The sequence below is a fragment of the Cebus imitator genome, unplaced genomic scaffold, assembly GCF_001604975.1.
Source record: "Cebus imitator isolate Cc_AM_T3 unplaced genomic scaffold, Cebus_imitator-1.0 Scaffold299, whole genome shotgun sequence".
Lineage (NCBI taxonomy): Eukaryota > Metazoa > Chordata > Mammalia > Primates > Cebidae > Cebus > Cebus imitator.
Genome location: NW_016107614.1, coordinates 2,697,826 through 2,717,432, shown reverse-complemented (window position 1 = coordinate 2,717,432; position 19,607 = coordinate 2,697,826). Strand labels below are relative to the sequence as shown.

The 19,607-nt window shown below is 39.5% G+C and overlaps 1 long non-coding RNA gene across 2 annotated transcripts; it reads right to left on the bottom strand.

Moving 5' to 3' along the window:
- Nucleotides 1-297: 297 nt before the first annotated feature.
- Nucleotides 298-15,652, bottom strand: LOC108285536. 2 transcript variants are annotated; one of them, XR_001817624.2, is made up of 3 exons: nucleotides 15,539-15,652; nucleotides 14,999-15,040; nucleotides 298-699 (listed from the first exon to the last, which is right to left on the bottom strand). It is a non-coding gene; the product is annotated as an uncharacterized LOC108285536 (long non-coding RNA). The 2 variants fall into 2 exon arrangements; XR_001817625.2 differs by lacking the exon at nucleotides 298-699 and adding an exon at nucleotides 13,884-14,461.
- Between the last annotated feature and the right edge of the window lie 3,955 nt (nucleotides 15,653-19,607).

Sequence of the window (19,607 nt, the reverse complement as noted above, 5' to 3'; positions counted from 1 at the left end):
TGTAAGAATGAAAATCCAAGTGGGGATTGGAGATTTGTTCACTGAGTATGAGGATAGGAGAAGGACTAGAGATGAAACTGTTGACAACTTTTCTTTTTGAGATGGAGTCTTGCTCTGTTGCCCAGGATGGAGTACAGTAGTGCAATCTTAGCTCACTGCAACCACCGCCTCAAGGGTTCAAGCGAATTCTCCTGCCTCAGCCTTCCGAGTAGCTGGGACTACATGTGTGCACCACTACACCCAGCTAATTTTTATATTTTTAGTAGAGATGGGGTTTCACCACGTTGGCCAGGCTGGTCTTGAACTTCAAGTAATCCACCTGCCTTGGCTTCTCAAAGTGTTGAGATTACAGGACTGAGCCACCGCACCCGGCCAGATGACTTTTCTTCAGAGAACATTAAGTGGTTGATCATCCTCTATGAGACAATGGATGGGGTAGAGCTATGTGTGAATTGTGGTAGGGACTTTTCAAGGGTGAAGCTAGGCAACAGCTGCTGCTTTCTAGGATCCAAGTAAGAGCTTGACTAGCGAGCACCTGGACAGCAGCGCCTGCAATGAGGACTCAGAAAATATTAGAAGACTTGTTCTCAGGGTTTAGAGTACCTATCCTCTTTATTAGAGCAAGGGTAGTTTGGTTATAAAGCTGTAGAACCAGATTCTTAGAACTGGATTCTTCTTCAAGAAGTATTCCATTTTCTGCTGCATGAAAGCAACCAAGATACAATGTCAGAGCCAGAATTGAACATCTGCTTAAACACTAACATGATTTCTCCAGTATCTTTTTCTCTAATGGCCAACCACCAGGGATCAGGGAGAGTGGAGTTTGTGGCCAGAAAGCACCAGGTGCTGCAAGATATGTGCCTCAATGCATAATTTTAGGTTTCCAAGTATAATTAGTGTAAAAACAATCATCTTTTGTTAGTGTATGCATTTAGAGATCACAGGGCTTTCTCATAGTTTTAATTTCATTTGAGAAATTTTATGAGACATAAAGGGAAAGTGTTAGCTCCATGTTATAGGTAATAAAAATTGAAGTTGAAAGATTTTGACTATTCAAACTCACACAGCTTTAGTGGCAGAGAAGACAGTAAAGCCCAGAAATGTCATCTGTGCATTTCTATGAATTTTGACAATCTTTATATTGGCTAGAATCTGAAGAAAGAGGAAGAAAAGATAAAACTTTATTTTCTTTATGCTGTGCAATTCTTCCCAGTTGTTGTGGAATCTTAATGTTGAAACATATTAAAAGTCATCTAATCCAATTCCCTAATTCAACATTTGTAAGTCATAAAATGAAATTACTGGGTCACAGCCAGCAAATTAAGCAGAAAAAAAAAATATATAGAAACTGTAAGATTACACTGCCCTAGTAAGTCCAAATAATTGGTTTTATTAAACTTATTTCCAAATCTAGGTCAGAGTCCAAAAAGCTTGAAATACACTACTTAGTCCTGGGTTCTCAAATGGGGTACATGAGAAACATCTGGATCTCAGGACCAAAAGATTCCAATTCAGTAAATCTTGAACAAGAATCAAGAACCTATATTTTTAAAAGGCATTAAGGTGATTCTGATGGAGAAAGTCTTGAGGACTACTTGAAAAACTATGCTCCATATACATGCATGTCCTTCTTTAAAAGATTCCCAAGATAGCAGGTGACAACCTTGTGCCATGGAAAGCCACCCCAGTCCAGAAGTGCAGGACTGGATGGCATGGGCCTGCAGAATGCAGCCATGTTCTTGTAATGGTCTGCAGATTATTCCTGTACCGACCTCCATTCCATATTGGGTTACATTCTTATTGGGTTACTGGGCTAGGGACATGTCCAGGAAGGGTAACAACCATGGCTAAGGTCTGGGTCCTTTACCCAGTTAATAGTCATCAGAAGTGAGCTGGTATCAACATATGACCTCTTATGACCTGAGTTCTCTTTGACCTTGATTGTTAACATAATTGTTAATACTTTCATTCAATACACAACTAAACCACTGCATTTCAGGCACTGTGGTGGGCACTAGTGGAAATAACAAAAAGATGACTATCCCAGGAGTTTTCACACTCAGCCACATTAACCACTACCCCTAATTCCAACACACAGAAGACAATAAAATGGCTCAGCAAAGGTTTTTTCTTTCCTTTTGGCAGAGGTACCTTATGGGTTTCCGACACCAGAAAGGAGGCCTGTCAGAGCCTGAGATAAGAGGACCATATCCTCCAATTTCACACCTTTCTTCCTTCACACACTTGAGGGAAACATTGTTCACATCTTTCAAGAACTATAGCCTCTGTGGGTCTCACATCAAGGCATGAAAAATAAAAGTCAAATCTAGAATCCTAGAAACTATGCTCTCCAAAAAATGGCACTGAGAAATACATACTAAAAGGATTGTTTGGGTATGTGCTACCGTATTAGCAACTGGTACATTTAGGAAGACTCATATTTTACAGATATTCCTTCTAGTAAGTTGCTAAGTGAAAGTAATCTTTGGATTATAGAGAGGCTGAAAGCCCTGTTTTATTCACATGTCACTTCCTGGTAGCCTAATGACTATGTTTAACTGATTCAAAGGCAACAAATTTAATTTGATCATCTGAAAGGATGTCTGTCAAAGGGTTCTCATAGTTATTGCTGGGTAATGAAAATGGATCATTTTTATTTTTACCTTGGTAACTTTGTTTTCTAACTTTTCTTAGAGTAATTATGGATTACTTTTACATTCAGAAAATATGTCTTTTTTAGAAAAAAAAAAAAAAAACCTTCTTAGATCAAAAAGTACACTGACTCCATTATATCTTTGAGCGGGTTCTAGATAAAAGCCTTAGGAGGTATTTGTGCAGATATTGTTGTTTTTTTTTTTCAGTTTTAAAAAATCTGGCGGTTCAAGTATTAAAGAACTCATCCCATGAGAACCTTGTGACTCTTGATATACAACAAAATTTGTGCCTTCCCTGGCTCAGGCAGACAGAAGCCTACACAGGAGCCTACAAAGATGCAAGAAGCCTGTAAAAATGACCTGGTCTAAGGCCACTTCCTTGTAGACTCTGAAAATCTGTCTGGCAGATAACCTTTTCACCTCTGTCCTCCTGTTTTACAGGGATCTCTCACAGCTGCATGGATTACCAGTCACTCTCAGCATCAGTGCCCCTCCCTACTATCGATCATGAAGAAGTGAGCTTTCTTTTGAAAATTAATATTTATTGAAGTATAATTTACACACAATAAAATGGATATACTCAGTAACTTTTAACATCTATGCAACCACCACCACAACCAAGATACAGAACATTTCCATTACCCTAAAAGGATTCTTTGTGCCCCTCCCACTCTATCCTCCCTGTATCCCAGACTCTGGTCTCAGCAAACGCTGAGAGAAACACCCATAAGATGAGGATTTATCAACATGGAATAAGTCTGCCTTTCCTACAGTTTCAAACAAATGGAATTATACATGATGTTCTCTTTTGGGTGTGGCTTCTTTCATTTGGCATGATGTTTTGTTTGTTTGAGATGGAATCTCACTGTCACCAGGCTGGAGTGCAGTGGCGCGATCTCGGCTCACTGCAACTGCTGCCTCCCGGGTTCAAGTGATTCTCCTGCCTCAGCCTCCTGAGTAGCTGGGATTACAGGCACGCACCACCATGCCCAGCTAATTTTTGTTTTTTTAGTAGAGACGCGGTTTCACCATGTTGGCCAGGATGGTCTCAATCTCTTGACCTCATGATCCACCTGCCTCAGCCTCCCAAAGTGCTGGGATTACAGGCATAAGCCACCATGCCAGGCTGGCACGCTGTTTTTAAGATTCATCCACGTTTTCACGTTGTTTTTATTGCTGAGTACAGTACTATTTTGCTTGTAACCAGCAGTGAATAAAACCAAACTACATCATATTAGAAATTCATGATCAACAGTATTTGGGCTCATTAGTGACTTCATTCACCTATACATCTTTTCAAAGATTCATTTTTCCCTCATTTAACAAATAATGTTCTAGTATTGCCTTTTATGTATCAGGCAATATGTCAACCACTGGTTAAATGTAAGCTGCACACTTGGTTCTGGGATCATGTATCTAATTTTGATCCTGGAAAGATTATTTTTTGTAATATTCAATAGTAGCTCTGCTGATCTATGGGAATGTGAAAACTGTGTGGGGCAATGTTAAACTTACATGGATAGACACCCCGTGTCTTGGTGTTCTTTGTAGACTTCATGAATAGTGTATTTTGTTCCATCATAAGAATGAGGTAAGATGGCACAGCCAAGATAGTATGTCCATGTTCAAGACAGAAAGAGCTAAGAAAAGGTTGCCTCCCGCTACATCTGTCACTATTATCAGAAAGGCAAAATCCTCCCAGAAGCCTCCAGCAGACTTCCTCTTATGATTCATCCACCGTAACTGGGTCACATAACCATCCACAAATGCAAGAAGGCCAAGAATGGTCTTGCAAAAGGAAATAAAATGGTCATGATTGACATATATCATGATTCACAGACTGAGGCTAGCAATTGTCATTCCAAGCAAAATTGAGGTTTCGATAACAAAAAGATGGAAGAAATACAAACTGGGTAGGCAATATGTATGCTGTGTCTACCATGGCTTCTTATGATGACGTCTGCAGGGAGCCTCAGGATGACCCTGGCACAGACAGGGCAACGTGAGTACTAAGAGGGAGAATGGGAAAAAGCATTCCATTAGATGGGTACAACCTTCCCTAGCCTATACTAAATAAGATCTTTGGAGACTTCCAAAAATATCATACACGATTGAGGCATTTACTTTTGTTAATGGATTCATGCTCATAAAATCATAATTATGAACTTTCTCCCATTAATGATAAGACAAATAACATTTGCATTCCCTGCCAAAAGGCACTCTCAAGCCCCAAAGCTTGAGTAAAACAAAATTTCTAAGGGGAAGCCAGAGTCAGATCATCTTCCTTCAGCCTTATTCCCCATTGTGCTCCCTCACCTCATATGTGTGCCTCTGGAGACAGGGGAATTCAATCATGATTCTATTTTAGGTTCCGGGGGATAAGAAATATCACCCTTCTTTTCTCACAAAAAGGGAGAAAAGTCAGAATCAATGCACAGATACAAATGGGAATAAGGCAGATGAAGATCAAACTATCAGCTTCAGAACTAATAAAACCTACCTCAAAGGACATGACTTAGATGTGGTATCTCAGTGGGTGACCTAATAAATACTTTAGCACAGAATTCAGTATTCCCAGCCAGACACAGGCAAGGCAGGACAACAGTATTCCTTCCCTACCAGAATAGGCTTACTGCAATAAATGTCCTGAAAGTGTGAGTGAACCAGACATGCCCCCGTCTGCCAATGTGAAGATCAGAAGGGAAGAGAAGCAAAACATGCCCATTTCCTTACCCACAACTCATAAATCATATAAAGTCTCCCTCCTACCATGAGGAGGGAGAGTGGCTGAAAGTGTGCATCACTACTCTTTCTGCCTATGAACTGAAGTAGAAACTCCTGCCCTTCATGGAAACAAGAGAAACTAACAGTTCCTCTAACACTTCTGTTTACAAATAACCTAAAACTGTTTGGTCACTAAGTTTGGATTTTTTTTTTTAAAGAATAGATAGGGCAACAATAAGAACATTAAATGTAAAGGTGACTCTCAAAAGTTCATCTAAAAAGTAAGATCTCACAGCCACCTCATTAGCTAAGTAATAGAGATTTCATTCATGCCAACCTATAGACATACAGAATATATTACTTGGATGAGGTAAAATGCTAGTTTGAATGACAGTGAGAGTCAGCTGTCTGGAGATTTAAAATGCAGGAAGATATGGAGGAGGGGTGTTAAAGCCATTGCTAGAATCTTTCAGTGGTACAGTATATAAGTTTATTTCAGGATCTGGGCTCCTTGCTTAGAGTGACCCTCTAGCTCATAGCTTTGGTCTTCAGATATGTTACAAGTTGATTTTGTTTGACCAATCCAGCATGAATTGTTTATTTGTAGCACAGTGGAAAGGAGTTCATTATTGTTATACTTATATATGATACTAGCCTACAGAACAGTGAATCTTAAATGCCAGTGTGCATTAATCAAAGAGTTAATTAATGCAGACTCCTAACACCCTACCCTAACTTCATAAAGTAAGCCAGGCATGGCTTATGAATATGCATTTTTAACAATTGCTCTGGGAAATTCTGATTCAGATTTTGGAAGGTCCGTATTTTAAGAACCATTGCTATAGAGATGAAGTGAACTTTCATCAATTCCAAAACAGCTCTAGTATCTTCTATTAGCAGTCAATCCACACTCCTTTAACCTTCTTTGTCAAATATATTGTTAAATGCTATCTGACAGAAGAATACCTTCTTAATGAGTCTATTAGGTCAGTAGCTTTCTAACTGTATGGTCCACTGATAGAATATGAAGAAGCTTTCTCATTAATCACCCCCTTCCTTTTGGTGTGCACTGCTCTAATGAAAGAGCTGACAGAAGACAATAGAGGCATTACTGCAGATTCAGTTTGCCTACACTGGCACCCATTTCTCCTTTTTTCCTTCTGACAGAAACTTGATTTGTCATGTGCCCTTCCCCTCCTCATCAACATTGGAAGCTGAACCTGCCCTCAATTACAGGGAGAGGACTCAGAAGTCTAAGAGTAATTCATTTTCTTTGCCAGTGGTTGGCTCAGAAATTGGCACATGAGGCCAGGCGCATTAGTTCATGCCTGTAATCCCAGCATTTTGGGAAGCCAAGGTGGGAGCATCACTTGAGGCAAGTAGTTCAAGACTAGCCTGGTCAACATAGCAAGACCTTGTCTCTCTCTCTCTCTCTCTCTCTCTCTCTCTCTCTCTCTCTCTCTCTCTCTCACACACACACACACACACACACACTTTTTTAAATTAAACGGGCATAGTGGCTCATGCCAGTAGTCCCAGCTATCTGCCTAGGCCCAGGAGTTTGAGATCACAGTGAGCTATAATCACGCCACTGCACTCCAGCCTAGGCGACAAGCAAGACCTGGTCTCTAAAAGCCAAAAAAGAAAAGGGCACATGTTTAGAATCTGGCCAGTTAGACACACTGGGGAACTCTGCTGGGAGGATTCTAGAAGTTTTCCAACAGTGTGAGCAAGCGTTGCCAGCTCTGGATGTGATGCCTGAAACATCAGCTGCAGCTGTCTTGCTACAGCTTAATGTTGAAGTCATAATTACACACTTTCACCCACCAATTGTAACATAAAATATGACAGGGAGTTGGAAAGAACCTGTGCCCTTGATGACATTCTGTGCCAGTGAATAATGGCAACCAAGCCTCAAAGCCTACCCTGTAGCTGGAGTTCCTGTCATCAATGAGTTAATTTTACTGTTTAATCTTCTTTGAGTCTGGATTTGTTACTTGTTGCCAAAGCATTATAACTGATATAGACATCTTTGTATCATTTCCTGTATTATTCTCCAGTATGACTGGATATGTATACATTTCATTGTGCCCTCCTCAAAATGCTATCTTTTGGATTTGTAAATATTCTCAGATTTTTTACACACATGCATAAATACACACACACACACAAACATACACTGACACCCATCTCCACTTTTCTGAAAGTTAAGATGTTTATACTTCCCATGTCTTTCCAAGAGATGTGTTATATTCATGGCTACTGCTCCTACAGCTGCTAGCACTCTTAAGTATGCGAATGCTACTGAACCAGGATTTTTGAAGCATAAAATAAATTTTAGCTAATTTTACCTACCCACCTGGGTGCTGTAATTTATGAGTGTCCTTAACCAATTAATATGAAGAAGGTGCACATCTTAGAAATTCAGCCATGCATATAGAGATAGTAAATGTTCTTGTTATTCAACATATGCTGGTGACGCTCAAGTGAGAAACTCAATAAATCTTCACTATTTATTGCACTTCACAGAAAATGCACTCAGAAAGACAAACACCCTCTTCCTGCAATTTTACCACAGGTCTTTAGGTATCATGTCTAAATTTGCATTTGGATTAGAGTTGGGTACAGTTATAAAATGAATGTCAGTGAGGGAATCATGTAGAATATTAACAAAAGACTGTTCCATTAGCCCATCTAAACAAGCTAAATAATCTCAAGCCTGGTTACAAAAATTACTTTTAAAATCACAGAGGATCACAGAGGTACTTTTTAGTTTGATGGTTGATTCTCAAGGGTCCAAGACTCAATTTTCTCAAAATTAAGGCTTATTCATATTCAATGCATGTAATAGGCTTCAAGGAGGGACTGGCTTGTGTGTCAGTGTACAGTCTTCCATGGTTTTTTTTTTTTTTTTTTTTTTTGTGGTCTTTTTTTTTTTTTTTTTTTTTTTTTTTTTTTTTTTTTTTTTTTTTTTTTTTTTTTTTTTTTTTTTTTTTGAGATGGAGTCTTGCTCTGTCAACCAGGCTGGAGTACAGTGGCACAATCTTGGCTCACTAAATTTTCCGCCTTCTGGGTTTAAGCAATTCTCTTGCCTCAGCCTCTCGAGCAGCTGGGATTACAGGCACCTGCCACCACGTCCGGCTAATTTTTGTGTTTTTAGTAGAGATGGGGTTTCACCATGGTGGCCAGGCTGGACTTGAACTCCTGACCTCAAGTGATCCACCTACCTTGGCCTTCCAATGTGCTGGGATTACAGGCGTGAGCCACTACGCCTGGCCACTTCCATCACTTTTTAAAAGTACATATACTTTAGTGCCCCTGCCCCAATTTAGGACAACTCTGAAGGGCCATCCCAGCTCCAGAGTGTGCTTGTAGGATACCCTGACATCTTTGTTGTGACTACATCACAGCTCAACTCCTCCTTTTGCCTAATTCTGCTTCCTTTACTCCCTCACCCATATTATACCCAAGAATCCTCCCCATCAAGCCACCTGTCACCAAATCACTGTCTCGCAGTCTGTTTCACAGCAACCTCAACCTACAACACTTTTCCTCAATCGGGAGAGTTGGAGGCCTGTCCCACCTCTCTTAAGTCAAATGCATTCTTCCAAACCTTCATGACAGCAGAACGGGGGTTGAGACCTTGACACACCATGTTTTGTAGTTTCTGATTCTTATTGTACAACAAAACCCTTCTCTGGGCACTTTTGAAGATTGTGTGGAGGGGAGTGGAGGTGTCTTCACTGATTGCCCCTTGTCCTTCAGCATATGGGAAGAATATATTTAGGCTCTTCCTAAATAAAAGGGGAAACTGCTGCAATGACGTAAAATTCTACTTGGAAATTAGGAACTGATTTATTTGCTTAGCATTTGTCTCTGCTCTTAAACAATTCAATGAGAATCCCTGAATTAATATTTACAAAAGGTTTTAGAACTAAGAAGGTTTTGATTAGGTAATAAATACATAAAGCAATATTCAAAAGGTAAAACAGCATATATACTTTTATATATACACACCTACATACATATACTTTTTTAAACTAGTAATTCTTATTTCAATACAAAAAGGAATAGTCAAATTGTTTCTGCTAAAACACTAGCAAACAATTATATCCAATCTAATCTAGTACTCAAACTCAAAACCAATTACCAAGTATTAAATACAATCAGTGTCTTAAATTTCCGTCCCCACTATTCAGGTCCTAGTTACCATTATCTCATGCTTGGATGACTGGTCTTATGCCTACTCTGCCCCACTCTAATCCTTTCTCCAATTGCAGCCAAGGAGATCTTCTCAAAACTCGAAATTGGTATCAAGTGTCATCTCCTCCTCCTTCTCTCCCCTCCAACCACCAATCTTTCTTCTAGTACCTAGCGCTAGAATTATAGGCATGAGTTAACACACCTGGCCACATGTACACATTTAAATGTCACTCTCCCATAGGTACCTCCAAGGGTGAGGCAAGATGCAATCATCTTTTCATGCCTATCTCTTAATGCTGTGCAGGCACTTCATAAATGTTATTAGTTAAATGAGAGCTCTCACAGCCACCAAATCAGGGACGCAGAGCATAAAAAGAATCCTCTCCTATGAAGATGGTCCATGAAGCATTTAAGCTTTGACTATAAAGAATGATTTTTCCAGCTGGGCGCAGTGGCTCATGCCTGTAATCCCAGCACTTTGGGAGGCCAAGGCAGGCAGATCACTTGAAGTCAGGAATTTGAGGCCAGCCTGGTCAACATGGTGAAACCCCATCTCTACTAAAAAAGTACAAAAATTAGCCAGGTGCGGTGGCAGATGCCTGTAATTCCTGCTACCTGGGAGGCTGAGGCAGGAGAATCACTTGAACCTAGGGGGTGGAGGTTGCTGTGAGCCCAGATTGCGCCACTGCACTCCAGCCCTGAACGACAGAATGAGACTGGGCCTCAAAAAACAAACAAACAAAAGAATGATTTTCCAATAAAGATTAGAAAGGAGGTGTGATTTTTTTTTTACCAACTCGTAGGATAACACTTCTAAATACTCCCTATTAGAAGTCATGGTTGGCACGTAAAAAGAAAAACTCAGGATTTGGAAAATAAAGTTGTTAGTGAACTTGGAAAATCCTTTGCCCAATACATTAAACAAAAAACAATGATGTCTTAAATTAGCAAAACCCATTTGTATTTCTTTTTTTTTTTTTAAATAAAGATGCGGTTTCACCATGATGGCCAGGCTGGTCTTGAACTCTTGACATCAGGCGATCCACCCACCTTGGCCTCCCAAAGTGCTAGGATTACAGGCGTGAGCCACCATGCCTGGACTTGTATTCCTTGTTCTTTAAAAACTTTTTAAAAAATTGATTTACCCTAGAGTTTAAATGAGATGCTTATAAATTCCTCTTTTGAGTCACTGATATTATCTCCAAATGTCAAATTTTCAAATTCATCTGTACTTGATATAAATTCTTGAACATGTAGAAAAAGTAGGGAAAACAAAGTGAATATATCTTAGGATTTCAGCCTAGGTGAATTCATATTTGGTTGGGGTGGGAGGTTTACTGTTATTCATTTAGAGTGAAACAGAAAGATGGATAAAAAAGGTATGAAAATAATAAAAATTTTAAAGGAAAACAATTTTCAGGGCAGTACAGAGCAATCCTTAGATACTTAAAACATTATTTAAAGAACACATTTTCTTCAAATGTAATGATATCACATCTCCTTCAGTTCTTCAAACTTGAAGGTCTTTGACTAATAAGCATAAACTTCTGTAAAATAATTTCTTGTAAGCTCTTGGCCTTATTCTCCTTTGGGTTTAGGGAACTCAGTATACATTACAAAGTCTGTGCAAGGAAATAAGCACTAACAGAGTGAATACTATTCCCTCCTCATTACTGCACAGGCATAACTAAAGAATAAAAACTTTGTGTTTTCTGTAAAAAGGGCCCTGAGAAAAGGAAATTGACAGTGAAAATTCCAAGATGTTCATGGCTAATGTTCATTCAGTAGTGAAGTGCTGTCATGTGGTAAAGAGTTTTATTTTAGGGTCAGGAATTTTTGTAATTATGTAAATGACTTTACTCCTCTACTTGGTCTTTAAAAATTAAATATACAGGCATATATTCTTTACAGAATTATGTAAGTAAAATTATAGCCATAATCACATTTAATAATTGAAAGGATTTTTAACATCTGAATTATGAATATAAAATAATTTCCTGTACCTCATGTTTAGATAAAACACTGTTACTTGAGGGTAAGTTTTTTTTGTTAATTTTCCCAAATCCCTTCCTGATGATACCTCACACACTGGTTTTTCTGGCCACAGTACAACAATCAGCTGATTATCTACAGAGAACAGTCTACAACTCTATAATTATTCCTGTGCTATCTTCCTGGTTCTAACTGAAAGTATAGACTATCAGACAACTATAATTATGGTTGGGGTAATTTCTCCAGTTACATTATTCTTACACTTGCCACCCCAAAACTTGAACACTTTTCTGCCCATGACATAATTTCAATATATCTTTCAATTGTAGTTTATTTTTATTATTCATGACTCAGAAATCGTCAATATTATTTGTCTACTGGGATGCCTAATCACCTCCAGAATACTCATAAAAATTAAATAAGCTATCAAATAACATTTTTTGAACTTTTGTTACAATGAAGATCTCTAAAAATTAAACAATGTTCCTATACTTTGGCCAGTTTAAAAATAAACCTGTTAGCCTGGGTGCGGTGGCTCACACCTGTAATCCCAGCATTTGGGAGGCCAAGGTGGGCAGATCACGAGGTCAGAAGATCGAGGCCATCCTGGCCAACGTGGTGAAACCCTGTCTCTACTAAAAATACAAAAAAATTAGCTGGGTGTGGGGACACGCGCCTGTAGTCCCAGCTACTCAGGAGGCTGAGGCAGGGGAATCGCTTAAACCCAGGTGGCAGAGGATGCCGTGAGCCGAGATCATGCCACTGCACTACAGCCTGGGGAACAGAGCAAGACTCCATCTCAAAAATAAACAAACAAGCCAGTTAGATTCCTTGTTAGAAAGTCTATATGTTGGTATTTCAATTTTTATTATACTTCTTCAAGGAACAAAATACACCCCATGCTTGATGACAATCAACAATAATGAGCAGAATAAAAGATATTTAGAAAGAAAGTTTATAACAGTGAACTTTTGAATGCAAAAAATTTCATTGCAAAATATTTTTCCACTATTAATTATATTGCAGTCGTGTGCTGCATAATGATGCTTCACTGATGGTCCCATAAGGTAATACTTTATTTTTACTGTACCTTTTCTATGTCTAGACACTTTTACATATGCAAATACCATTGTGTTACAACCAACTATGGTATCCAGTAGAGTAACATGCTATACAGGTTTGTAACCTAGGAGCAGTAGGCTGTATCATATAGGTGTGTAGTAGGGCATACAACATAGATTTATATAAGTACGCTCACAATAACAAAATCGCCCAATACATTTCTCAGAAAGTATCCCTGTGATTAAGCATGCATGACTGTGTATTTTATGTCTAATTCAACTCAAACACAATTTTTAAATGTTGTGTTTATAATATGAAATGAAGACTTGGCTAGACACAGTGGCTCATGCTTATAATCCCAGAACTTTAGTAGGCTGAGGCAGACAGATCACTTGAGCCCAGGAGTTCAAGACCAGCCTGGGAAATACGGTAAGACCCTGTCTCTAGAAAACATTCAAAAATTAACCAGGTGTGGTGGTGTGTGCCTGTAGTCCTAGAAACTTGGGAGGCTGAGGTGGGAGGATCACTTGAGCCTTGGAGACAGATGTTGCAGTGAGCCAAGATTACACCACTGCACTCCAGCCTGAGCAACAGAGCAAGACTCTGTCTCAAACAAAGAAAAAAGAAATGAAGACTTAATTCATTGAGTAAATGTTTGCTGAGCTCTCACTATGTGCCAGGCATGGTCTCAGTATGGGGGAGTCACAGGTGAAAAAGATAAACATGGTTCCTACTTTTCCATTATCATGAAGCCTAATTTTTAAAAAAATTTATTTTGCAGAGGTAATCAAATGAAGTCTATGCTTTATCTTGAATCATTTACATTCAAGAATACTTAACTCTGCAATAAAATGCTAAAAAGTCACAGATGTTATACAGTCAGGGTTGAAAAACAGCTCATCAGTTCCAAGATGCACATTATTTTACATTTTGACATCTCTGAAATCAGTCACATCTTACAATGTGATCAACCAGGCAGCAATGGAGATGCAGTTGGCACTGCCTACATGTGCATCAATACTTCAAAACTCAGAATAAGCACCAGGGGCTTGGAAGAAAATCCCAGGTTCAATGGTGAAGGCACACTTTTAAAGATTTTTTTTTTTTTTTTTTTTTTGTAGAGATGGGATACTGCTATCTTGACTGACCAGGCTGGTCTTGACCTCCTGGCCTCAAGCAATCCTCCCATCTGGACCTCCCAAAGTAGTGGAATTACAGGCATGAGGCACCACACCCAGCCTTAAGGATTTTTGATGATTCAAGATTTGATAAAATATAACAGTTCAAAGTTTTCATTTATTATAGGTGAGGAAAATGAAATTCAGAGTGGTCACATGACTTGCCCTAATTCACAAAGCTGGATAGGTAGAATAAGTTCAGGTCTGTTATTCATATACACTCTTCTACCAGTGTTCAGTTATATGGAGGAAAAGAGATGTCACACAAAATAAGTAGGTTAAGAAGATGACTCTAGTTTTGTGACCATGAGCAAGGAACTTAATCCGTTTTTGCCTCAGTTTCTCCATCTATTAAGACAGGGATTTAACAAACCTAACTCAGAGTACTGCCGTAAGTATTAAATAAGATAATATATGTCTAGGACTTATCACAAAGATTGGCATATTGTAAGTACTCCATAAACGTCAACTATTTGAGGTCAAACTTTACATTTATTATACACTAAGTGAAGCCCACATATAGTTATTTGTCTAAAGCACTACAAAACTAAATAAACTGGTCAAATGTTTGAAGTGATAAATACAATAAAAATTTCTGCCTTAACAATGTTTTTTCCAGGTACTGTGCCAAGAATTCAGTAGACCCACCTGCGAGAAACCATACAAAAATCTAGATTCCAGGCTGACGTGACGATCAGATTAGGTACTTCAATGTGTGTGAATGCATTTATAAGCACAATCTCAACACATAAACAAGGAACCAAATATTTAAAATGTATAAACAGATAATTTCTTTTTGCTTTCTTTAAAATACTGTATCAGAATCACCTGAGGAACTTGTTAAAAATTTAAAAAAATATATTATAACTATGTATATGAAGCCTGGTACAGATGCCTCAAGTTTTAGAGGTTTAAGCCTTACTAGGCCAGCTCTTCAGATTTTGAGAGTTTAAGTGAAAAATCTAAATTATAACACAGTATGTGAAGTAAACCTGCTTTAAATATTAGTTTCTACATTATTGTTTCTATAAAAATAGTAATCTGTATTTTGATATCAACTCATCACATATTAAATATTTCAGTCAAATCAAAATGATTTCCGTTGAAATCTTCAATCTAAAAAATACACAGTTAAGCGCTTAAAAAGTAATTTTAACCACTAGGAAATGTTAATGATTAACTCACATTTGTTTCAGTTTCACTCCATGACAAAACCTATAGGACACCCTGCAGAGAGGAAAACTCACATTAACATAACCAGAATTTTATTTTCAGAAGCTTCTTGTAATTAAAGCCTTATTATGAGATGCCTTCACGTCACAACTGCACAGTGGCAAAGTAAAAATATTTTAAAGATTAATCTATTTTCTCATACTTTTTTTAATGCTTTTGTTAAAATCTCACAAGTACTAATATGTTATCTAAATTTAAACCTTAAAACAATCACATGACCTAATATGTGAACTCTACGTATTAATTCTAAAACTTTTAATAATAGTTTGTTTATCTTTGAGACTTTAAAAAAATAAATAACATATTGCACTATGCCCATCCTAGATATTTTCTAGGATCAAAGGCTATCGGGAGCAGGCAGGCTGTAGTTGAGTGTGGTTGGGTCAGCAGAGAAGAGCCTTATGACCAACTCTGAACGCCTCCACTGTGAGGAGCATCTCGACTGAAATAATCAGAGACCAGGCACCAAAGAGTACGGCAACTCGAGGTTACATTTAGGAGACTCCAGCCTTGGCCGCCCGGGATTCCCGACGAACCGCACCTCTCTCAGTTCCAGCATCCGGCCCGCCCCTTCCTCTGAGGCTACCCGCAGCATCACACGCCGAGCTCCGGGGCTGCGGGAAGTGACGGAAACAAAAACTTGATACACAAAGAAAGGCTGGGTCAGAAGGGAGGCCCCACCCTGCCAAGAAAAGTGACTTTTCTAGAAAAACGTAGCGGCAAGTTAACTGGAAGAGCGGCGACACCGCTCCTAGGATTGTTGGGTGCACCCTGCCACCAGACAATCTCATCCTTTGTCCTTTGAGAGGCCTCCTTGAAGCCAAATGCTCTAAGTGCCCCTGAGCAACCCTTGACTCGATCTCCATTCCGGGCCCTCACTGATTGTAGCCATGACAGTTGCATCCGGATATATCGCATAGCCGCCGCCAGAGTCTCCCGGAAGTGACGCGACGCGGAGGGATCCGCGTTCAGCTGAGGGAGACCGGGGTGAAGTGATTCCCGGAAGCGGATACAGCTGGGCTGCTGGTGGTGGGGCGCCAGTAGGGTGGGGAGAGAAATTGTGGGTCTTACTACCAGCAAACCCCAACACGTTTTACCTGTCAGGTAGTAATTGTGCTGAACACTCACGTTAGCAAGCCATTTAATCCCTTCCTTACAACAATCCCAGCAGTCAGAAATTTATCACTTCCATTTTATATATGGGAAAACTAAGGCTAGGAGAGGGCAAGTAAATTTGCCCGAGAAGATATAGCTGGTACTTGGTGGACCTGGTCTAACCCGGACCCCGCGTTCTCGGTTGATGACTTTATTTTGTAAAACCAGAGCCGCTGGCGCTTGGCATCCTGGTAAGCCCCTTTAAGTTTGGCACTTTGTTGCCCAGAGAGGGCACAACGTATAGCCACTGTGCTTTTTATAGTGAACACAGGGCCGAACTGTGTGCCTGGGTCCCCCTGGCTGAACCTCGAATTTCACTTGTTCTCAGACCACTTGCCTTTGCAGCATTCTCCCCACCCTTGCAGCACTGGTTACATAAGGAAGCTGTCAATGGTTGCTGGGCTCTGGGGAGCATTTTAACTCCGGTTAGACCCTTTTAAATCCATGACTAAGACAACTGGAGGCCTCTCAACCGTCTTCAGATACTCTACCTGGCCTTAACAGAGAGCCAAGGACCATAATCTTGGACTTTCCAAGGGATCAAGTGTTTGGCTTCTGTTTCTTGAGAGTATGACTGAAAACCAATCTGTTGTTCAATCTTTTTTCTGCATTAACCAATCCTGAAATAATAAAGTGCGAATAGCCACTAAGGCTATGTTTTTGTAAAAACGAATCACATAGAGAAAAAAAGTCACAAGAAATACATCATAATTGACAGTGATAGTGTTTGGAGAGTGGGTGATTTTATTTTTTTTCTCTCTGCTTTCTCTTTTGCATATCTGCTATAATACCCTTTTAAAATAGAAAAATAAGCAAACTGACTATAGTAAAACACATTTTTAAATTGCCTGACGTTATAATGAAGGCAGAGGTATGTTATATTTTGATAAATGACAGTCCTTGATACAAATCACATAGAGAAATCCTGTTTGATGAGAAAAGCATTGGGTTTTTGTGAGTAAAGTTATTCTCAAAATTTTTGATACTTTATTTTGGTTCTATAATCCTCACAGGAAAGTAAAAGAGAAAATTGATGTTTTTTACACACTTTCCTATGAATATGCTACAACTAAAAGTCTTCTCTAAAACAGAGTTGCAAGGGACAAGGGATGTGGGGTGTTTGGGTACTTGAAATGTTGGAGAACAAGTATGAAAATCTATTTTTATTCTGGCTACTTTGGGGTACAGTACAGTACAGCAATTTATTTCAGACTGAAAAAGAAAGCTTCATTATTTACATACTCTGCTTCCCACTGTTGCTTATTAGTGACTTTTAAAGCAGTGACAAAAGAAGAAAAAGAAGATAGAAGGGAAAATGGAAAGGAATTTGGGAAGAAGAAAATATGGAGGAACAAAGTCAGATGGTGATATTGGGGGTTACTTTGGAACTTCAGGGTAGCATGTAACAGCCTTCTTATCCAAGTCCTGGCACAAGCCTGGTTGCCTACTAAAAGGTATATTAGTATCTATGATGTTCCTGCTCACATATTCAGTACCCACAGTGATAACTCTTACTAAAAATTAATCTTGATGCTCATACAAATTAGACATATATTTTAACAAAAATGGAGTGATTGAGCAAGAAATGTAAAATTTCATTATTTTTCCTGCTTGTTTCTCTCACCATGTCATTCATTCATCCTGTGGTTAGTAGCATAACTATAAACTGGAAGCTCTGCCTGCAGCATTAAAAAGCAACTATGAAACACCAAAATGAGGTGCTGACAAGATGCTTGTTTTCCAAAGAAATGTCTTTTCATTAGTCTGGTTCAGATGAGAAGTTGTTATGATGGGATTAAATGTGCAACAATTTTATTAGAGGCAACACCTGTGAGCGAGAATGAGAGGGAGCCAAACAAGTCTGTGAGAGATACAAGCCTGAAACTGAATGAAGGAGAGAGGGAGGGAAGGCTGGTGGAAGCATCCTAGACTGCCAGACAGTCTAAGCAAGATTTAGAAAGGCTGCTAGACACTACACACTGGGGTCTGTTGCGGGGAGATGGGGGAGGGACAGTGGGAGGTGGGGAGTTGGGGAGAGAGAGCATGGGGAGAAATGCCAGATATAGGTGAAGGGGAAGAAGGCAGCAAATCACACTGCCGTGTGTGTACCTATGCAACAATCTTGCATGTTCTTCACATGTACCCCAAAACCTAAAATACAATAAAAAAAATTAATGTAAAAAATGTATTATATCACACATATTTTAATTAATTCAAAAAAAAAAAAAAGGAAAGAAAGGCTGCTAGAAATCCTCAAGCCAAAATCACCTGTCAGAGGAGTCCTCCTCTCAGGAACCAGCCTGCCTTAATATCTATGCTACTTTCAGTCACCGGCTGGAGCAGCGTGTGGAAGAAAATGTGGCCGGGAAATTCAGAGTGCGGCAAGCATCTGGGGCCCTTGATCAGTTTTGCTCCCTGTATTGGCAGCCACAGTCCAAGAACTGGTTTGGCCACTATTGGAATCTTTCATCAGTTTCATGTGTTAAAAGAATATGTTGAACGAGATGAGTTTATGAGGAGAAGTTTTGGGGAGAGTCATTGTTATGCTTCCCCACTCACCTTCAAGTCTAGTGAGGGGGGCTTCTTAGCAATACCCAGAGAACTTGACATGCATTCCCTGGGTTTGAGAGTTATAGTAGTATTGTGATTCACATCTGGGAAATCCCAGGGGTAGGAGAGATGGGCCAGTGAGAATTTTGGCATAGGAATGAAGGAGAGTTGCTATGTTGGGATCTGTAGTCACTGCCATAGTTTGTCAGGGCAAATGATGCCTGAGTGTTTCATGCGGCAGATATGGGCCACGTGAAAAACAGAAATTTGGGCTGAGACCTTTTTGACTGTTGTGTGTGGAGAGAATCTGTATGGTATGGATTATTAGAGAAGCCATGGCTGCAGATGGAGCAATAGCTGGAGGAATAGAATGCATTGCCCATCTAGAGTGACCACCTTGTCCAGTGTACCTGGGACTTTCCCTCCTTTAGTACCAGAAGTCCCAAGTCCCAGGAACCCATGTTTAATCGTTCTGTATGTCATAGGAGTTGCAGCATCCAACAACCCCAAAAGTCACCTGTGGGAGTGAGTCAAGTTTAAGTTTCAGGCAGGTCTAGAATGTAAAATCAGCTATGACAATGCCATGTTAAAGTAGATTTTATCAGCGGATAATTGGAAAATGATGCAGAAGCAAAAACTTCTTCACACTCTTTTTTTAGAGTGTGTATTAGTCTATTGACATGGCCAAAAAACCTTAGAGTGAGTGGCTCACATGCAGAGACTGATTTTCTCACCATTCTGGAAGCTCAAAGTCCAAAATGAGGGTTTTGACCAATTCTCTTTCTGGTGAGGGGCATAATTCCTGGCTTGCAGCTGGCTGCCTTCTCGCAATATCCTCATATGGCCTTTCCTTGGT